This window comes from Plecotus auritus (assembly GCF_963455305.1).
Source record: "Plecotus auritus genome assembly, chromosome: 7".
Lineage (NCBI taxonomy): Eukaryota > Metazoa > Chordata > Mammalia > Chiroptera > Vespertilionidae > Plecotus > Plecotus auritus.
Window position 1 is genome coordinate 51,656,230 of NC_137774.1, and position 6,277 is coordinate 51,662,506.

The following is a 6,277-nucleotide window of genomic DNA, read 5'->3' on the forward strand; positions in this document are numbered from 1 at the left end:
ATCTTTTAAAAAGTTATTCAGTACTACTACCCTCAAAATGTGCTGACTCAGATGAAATATGGCAGAATTTTAACAGTTGGGAAAACAGCTATGTCCCTGCTAAGTAAGCTGCTGAGGGTTGCAGGGGGACCCCACTCTGAAGCCACATGGTGGCCTGATACAGAAACATGATACAAAGCACGCAATATGAGAACTAGCTCACCTTCCCAGGTATTGGTGCGCAAATTTATGAACGCTTTATAACTACAACATTTGATCAAGTAACATAAAAATCAAAATATGCATAAGTAGCCCTAGTCGGTTTGGCTCAGTGGATAGAGTGTCGGCCTGCAGACTGAAGGGTCCCAGGTTTGATTCCAGTCATGGGCACATGCCTGGGTTGTGGGCTTGATCCCCAGTGTGGAGCGTGCAGGAGGCAGCCAATCAATGATTTTCTCTCATCATTGATGTTTCTCTCTCTCTCCCTCTCCCTTCCTCTCTGAAATTAATGAAAATATTTTTTAAAAAATATGCATAAACATACCATAACTTTGTGTGCGAAGGTAATTCCGTGAATATTCCAGTTCTTAAATAACTGGATAAAGTTAATACACTGCTAATTAAAATCCAATAGTTCTGTTTTGTTTTATTGGTTTGTCTGTTTCTGCAAAGTGACAGGGAGGGATGGAGCGTCAACAAAATTCTGAAGGTCACCAGAAGAATAAGTATGCAGGCAAAAGAGATTTTAAAAGAATAATACTGTAGGGAACTTCACCAGAAATTAAAATGTACTGAAAATAATTAGAATCAATGTGCTGTGGGCAGAATGAATAGGCAGGTAGATAAAGAAGAACAGACAACTCCAAATATCCTGAATGGTAGAAGACACACAAATTGAGTAAGTGATATACACAAACTTTCAGTGATTTACAAAGAACAGACTTCCAGAAATGCTATATTACAACTTGGCCAGCTGCTTGAGGAAACAATCAAAGAATGCAAAGGAAAATAAGGGATTATTGCACTTTCGTTGTCTATCCCATCAGGAAGGATATAGATACTCTGATCAAAAGACATTCTCTCTGTTGGTGATGAAGGGAACCAAAGTTTTGCCACCCTGAAGCTGCCTTTTTGGATATTGATTTTAAGCTGTTTATTAAGAAACACAAGATTCAGAACGAACCTTTTACTAGCCCCCAACTTTAAAATATATATTTTTTTATTGATTTTAAAGAGTGAGAGATAGAAACATCAATGATGAGAATCATTGATTGGCTGCCTCCTGCACGCCCCCTGCTGGGGATCAAGACCGCAACTCAGTCATGTGTCCTACCCAGAATTGAACCGTGATCTCCTGGTTCATAGGTTGATGCTCAACCACTGAGCCACACTGGCGGGGCACTGGCCCCCAAATTGAATTAAGTGGGAAATAGGAGGGCTTCAGGCACAGTCCTGAGTGTCTAGTGAGGGTTTCCCGCCATGTGTGTTCTGCTCATCCTCTACTCCCTGTAAATGGCTCATTCTCCCTTGTCCACACTGTTGGACATATGCCCAACGGTGCCTCGCTGTCTTTGGAATTTCCATGCCTATGTGAATTCCTCATGTTCATGTATTATTCTGTCTCTGTTAATCTATTAGCTCAGCTAGAAAAACTTAGAAGATAAAAAGAAAAGTATGGGTTATTTTTCACTTCCACAATGGTATTAAATAATGGGCAAATGTTTCTGCTGTGGCCTTCACCATGTGTTTCAATGTTTAAAACCCGACACAGCCCTGGACGGATGGTTGAGTTGGTTGGAGCATCATCCCCACACCAAAAGCTTGCTAGCTCGATTCCTAGGTTGTGGGTTCCATCCCTGGTTGGGGTGCATATAGGAGGCAGCAGATCAGCTTCTCGCACTGATGTTTCTCTCACTCTCCCTTCCTCTCTAAAAATCAATAAAAACATCCTCAGTGAGGATTCAAAACAAAAACACCTGACTGACCCAGTAATTTCACTTCTTCATTTATTAAGGAATAGATACGTGTGTGCAACCTGTCAAGATGTTTAAAATCTAGAAAAATAGATTTCCTACTGAAAACAAACTCATAAAATAAACCCAACAAGAGTGATAAGTAAACTAAAGAAACTCACAAGAGTGAGAAAACTAGACCAGCTCATCCCAGAGAAGCAGTTGGCAAGGCGATCACGGAGCAGCCACTGCAGAAATGGGACAGTTTTGGATGACTTTACGGCTCAGTTCAATACAATCTGAAGGAACAGTCATGCCTCTGAACATTCTAACAACCCAGCCCAGAGACGAGAGCGCGAATGCCCGTGAATTGCACGGAGACAGGCAACTCCACAGGGCCGCCCACATGGACTTCTCCCTCCACCCAAGGGAGCTCCCTCTGGCCGGCAATGCCCCACCCCCTCCAGGGCAGCTTCCTGCCCTCCCTGAGCTCTGCCTTGGAGAGCCAGCCCTCTGTTGCCTGGCTGGGAAGGCTTCAGAGACTTTCCCTTCCCTGGAGCAGGGTAGAGGCCATTGGCCAAGAATGAAATGCGTATCATCTTGCCTTATTATTCTGCCATATTGTGTATGTTAAGTTTCAAAATTATTTTTCAGCAGATATTGTCAGAAGTATTCTCTATTCTTGTAAGATTTTTTTTTACTAATTCTACTTTCTTCCTTATAGTTTTACATATTGTTTGAGGCTCTGAACAATAGACATGTTTTTTAATAACAAAATGACTCATTTTATGTCAAAAAAATCTGTAGGACTGTATAGATCAGTTGAGGAGACAACTGACGTCTTTAGCATAGTAAGTCTTTCTGTGTAGGATAACATGGAAATCTATTCCACGCATTTGAAATCCTGCTTAGACATATCAATAAATTTTGAAGTTTTCTTCATATACACATAGATGGTTCCTGCTTTGTTAATACTTTTTTTTTTTTTTTACTTTAACGTCCAGCTGGTTGTTGCTGGTGGACAGTAGGAGATTGAAACCTGTGCATTTCTGTGGGTGGGGCTGTCGGAGGAAAGCAGACATCCTGGCTTTGTAATGCACCTGGTGCAGATGCCTTTGGTGTCTTGCCCTTTGGCTTCAGAAAGATGTTCTTTGTCTTAGGAATTACCTTGTGGTTGCCAATTTACCAAGCAGCTGTCTTTTTTCCAGGAATATTTCCAAACTATTTTAGTAATGTCAAGATTTTGTTATGGTCGATTCTTCTAAACTATTAATGTAATCATTATTATTTTATTTCTAAGACTAAATCATCCCTGGGTTTCTGGACAAAACAAAAATAAAACACCACATCTTTAAGGTGTTAGTGCAGGTAGTGCGATATTAATACAGGAAGGGAGCTACGGGAACCAGACATTGAGCCTACTAAGCCAGGGCACTGAATGGGACAATAAGCCTGTTGGCTTCACTATGAGTTACAGCTTCACACACCCCCAAGAGCATCTTCCGCCCTCGGGGACCTAATCCCCCAGGGCAGGCAGGGTCACTACTGGTCATCACCTGGGGAAGAAAGACGAGTAGAGAAATTCCTCTGCTGGGCGCATGCCCAGTCCAAGTCAGGATGGCGCTGGGGAGTTGCTTCTACTATGAGGCCTGTCTGTCTAGCCTGGGAAAAGGATCGGATTGGACAGGGGATACAGAATCCCAGAAGATACAGGAAATGGACTGGTTAGGACTGGGCCCCTCAGAAGCCTGGGAAAGATGGGAAAGTTGATTGGGTCATTTGAAAGGGTGCCTGGGCCTTCCCAAGCCCGAGATAATAGAATCCCAGTTTAACAAAGAGCCCTCATCTCCACAATGCATGCCCACTCCCAGTGTTCTCCCTCCACAGCAGCCAGGGGCCCAGACAGCCGTTGAGGCCCCAGAAGGAACCGACTACCCACCCACCAGCCGAGCCAGGCATGGACTGACGTGGCCTCAACCAATGGCACAGGATCTCTGGACTCTGGCCCTATGTCTGGGCTTGAAGAAGAATAGGCTGTACCTTTTCCTCAACAGGAGGAGTGGGACCCTGGGCAGCCTGTGCGGCTCCACAGCCTCCATGTGTGGTCCCTGGGGTGCTTTCCCACGACTCAGAGAACACCACTTGCCCTGGCAACACAGATGTTGTCTCCTTGTATGATACCAATTCTATTGCTAATATTGTTCTTAGGTTTTGTTCTCACATTTCTGTACAAATGACTTTCATATATAGCATTCTATTCTTATACACTACATTTGAAAGGCTTGCCTACCTGTGCTCTGCTAACTTCTTAGAATTGGAAGGTTTTTCATTATTTTCGATGTGTCCAAGGGCTTAAATGGTATAGGAACTGTTTTTACAATGACAGGTAGACCTTACGTCTAAACATTTCACAATGAACATAGTAGATTATTTTTATAATCTAATAGAATGAATATTTTAATATACAAAATATATTGAAGAATTCATTAATAAGATGAAATTAAATATAAATGGAATCATAAGAATCATTTGTATGGAAAAATCCCAAACAGCTATGAACACATTGCATGACATGAACTGGGAGGAAATATTACCAAAGGTTAACGGCGGCCGTTCCTGGATGACAGGCTGGCGGGTCTGCCTACCTTCCCCTTTGGGTGTTTCTGCATCGCTCCATGCCTCCCGCCAGTCACATGTAACATGTTGGGGAAGGAAACCAAAATTCCCCCCCGTGCAGGTGCCTTTAGGATATTGATTTCGAGCTGTTTATTAAGAAACAAAACTCAGGAAGAACTGTTGGCCCTCCCCTGTGTCCTGCCCAGCAGAGGCACACGGAGAGCCCTGCGTCAGGGGGGGAGCCTCAGCTTAGTCACCTCAAATCCTTTCCACTCGCCAGGTCCCTCGTGTCCAGTGTCTCTGAGTCACTGCAAGGATTTCCCTGCACGTGTGTTCTGCTCTTCCTTCCGCAACTACATGTAAATCCCATGCTCACTTCCGAAATCTAATACCCCTTCCCCCCTTTCTCCAGAAATGTCACAGATACCCATGTTGCCTCACTATTTTTGGAATTTCCATGCCTATGTGAATTCCCCATGTGCATGGATTAAAACTTGACCTTTTTTCTGTTAATCTGTCTCTGTTAATTGGATGATTAGCCCACCCAGAATTTAGAAGATGGAAGGGAGAGTACTAATACTTTTTGGCCTCCACAGTTGCAGTTAGGAGTTAATTAGTTCCTGGTTTGTTAAGGACACTGATCTTTTGCATCTACTACAAGGTGAGGCTGAGGCCCAGGACACAGCGGCCCTGGAGCAGCCGGTGCCCACAGAGGAACCCTGTGCCCAGGCTGTAGGCATGTCTGTCGCCTCCCAAACCACCATCTATTTGGGGAGATGAAGTTTTGTCCAGAAAGATCCTCCATGCCTCTCCTCTCTGCATTACTGGTGACGTGCAGGACATTGCAGGGTGGAGAGCAGGTTGAATGGACCATGAGCATCCTGGGCAGCTGTGGGGGAGCAGGGCCAGCCGGGGCCTCCTGGGGGCAGTCACCAGATGGAAAAGGGTGCCAGCAATTCTAATGAGCTCATTCTGCAGGCATTTGAAAGAAAAAGTTAACTATTTAGAAAGATGCTGCCTCCATAGTCTACTACAGCGTACACATGATGCTGGTCGCCTTGGCAGCCACTAGATGCAAAGTGAAACAGCAGACTTTCCAAGAGGCACTGGGAGCAGATGGCCTCACCTCGCGATTTAATCTGGCCAGGAAGCCTCAAGCACATCGACTCCCCAAGCCCAGGAGTCACCCTGGCTTCTCTCTGCTCCCAATCCTGTGCCTCCTCCGCAGACCTCTCCATCCCTGCCAGCCACAGCCCTGCACAGGCAGCAGCCACGGCCCTAAGACAATCAGAGAAACTGCCATTCACCTCTTTTCAGTTGTTTCTTTCTGGTGTCCAAACATCATTAGCCGGTGGGAAGTCAGTGGAACCGGCTGCATGGCTTCATGTGGACACAGAGGTCAACGCATCCTCCCTGAGCCAGAGCAGACCAGAGTGTTGGTCCTCACACCCTGGGCTCCACCCCACAGCCTTTGTGTACATGGAATCCGTGGGGCAGTGAGGTGCGCTGGTGCCGGGTTATTGCAATGCCTGAGCACGCAGATAAGACGGCTGGCCTCTCAGCCCTGGCCTGGCTGTCACAGTCCCTTCCGCGAAGAGGGAACACTCCTGCCCCGACCTTCTCCCCTCCTTTCTTTTCTCTCTTTCTTTTTTATGGCAGATGAGGTGTCAGGCAAATTCCTAAACTAATTCAAGAGTCATTTCCGTCTCAAAGCTGCCCGATCCTTTTAT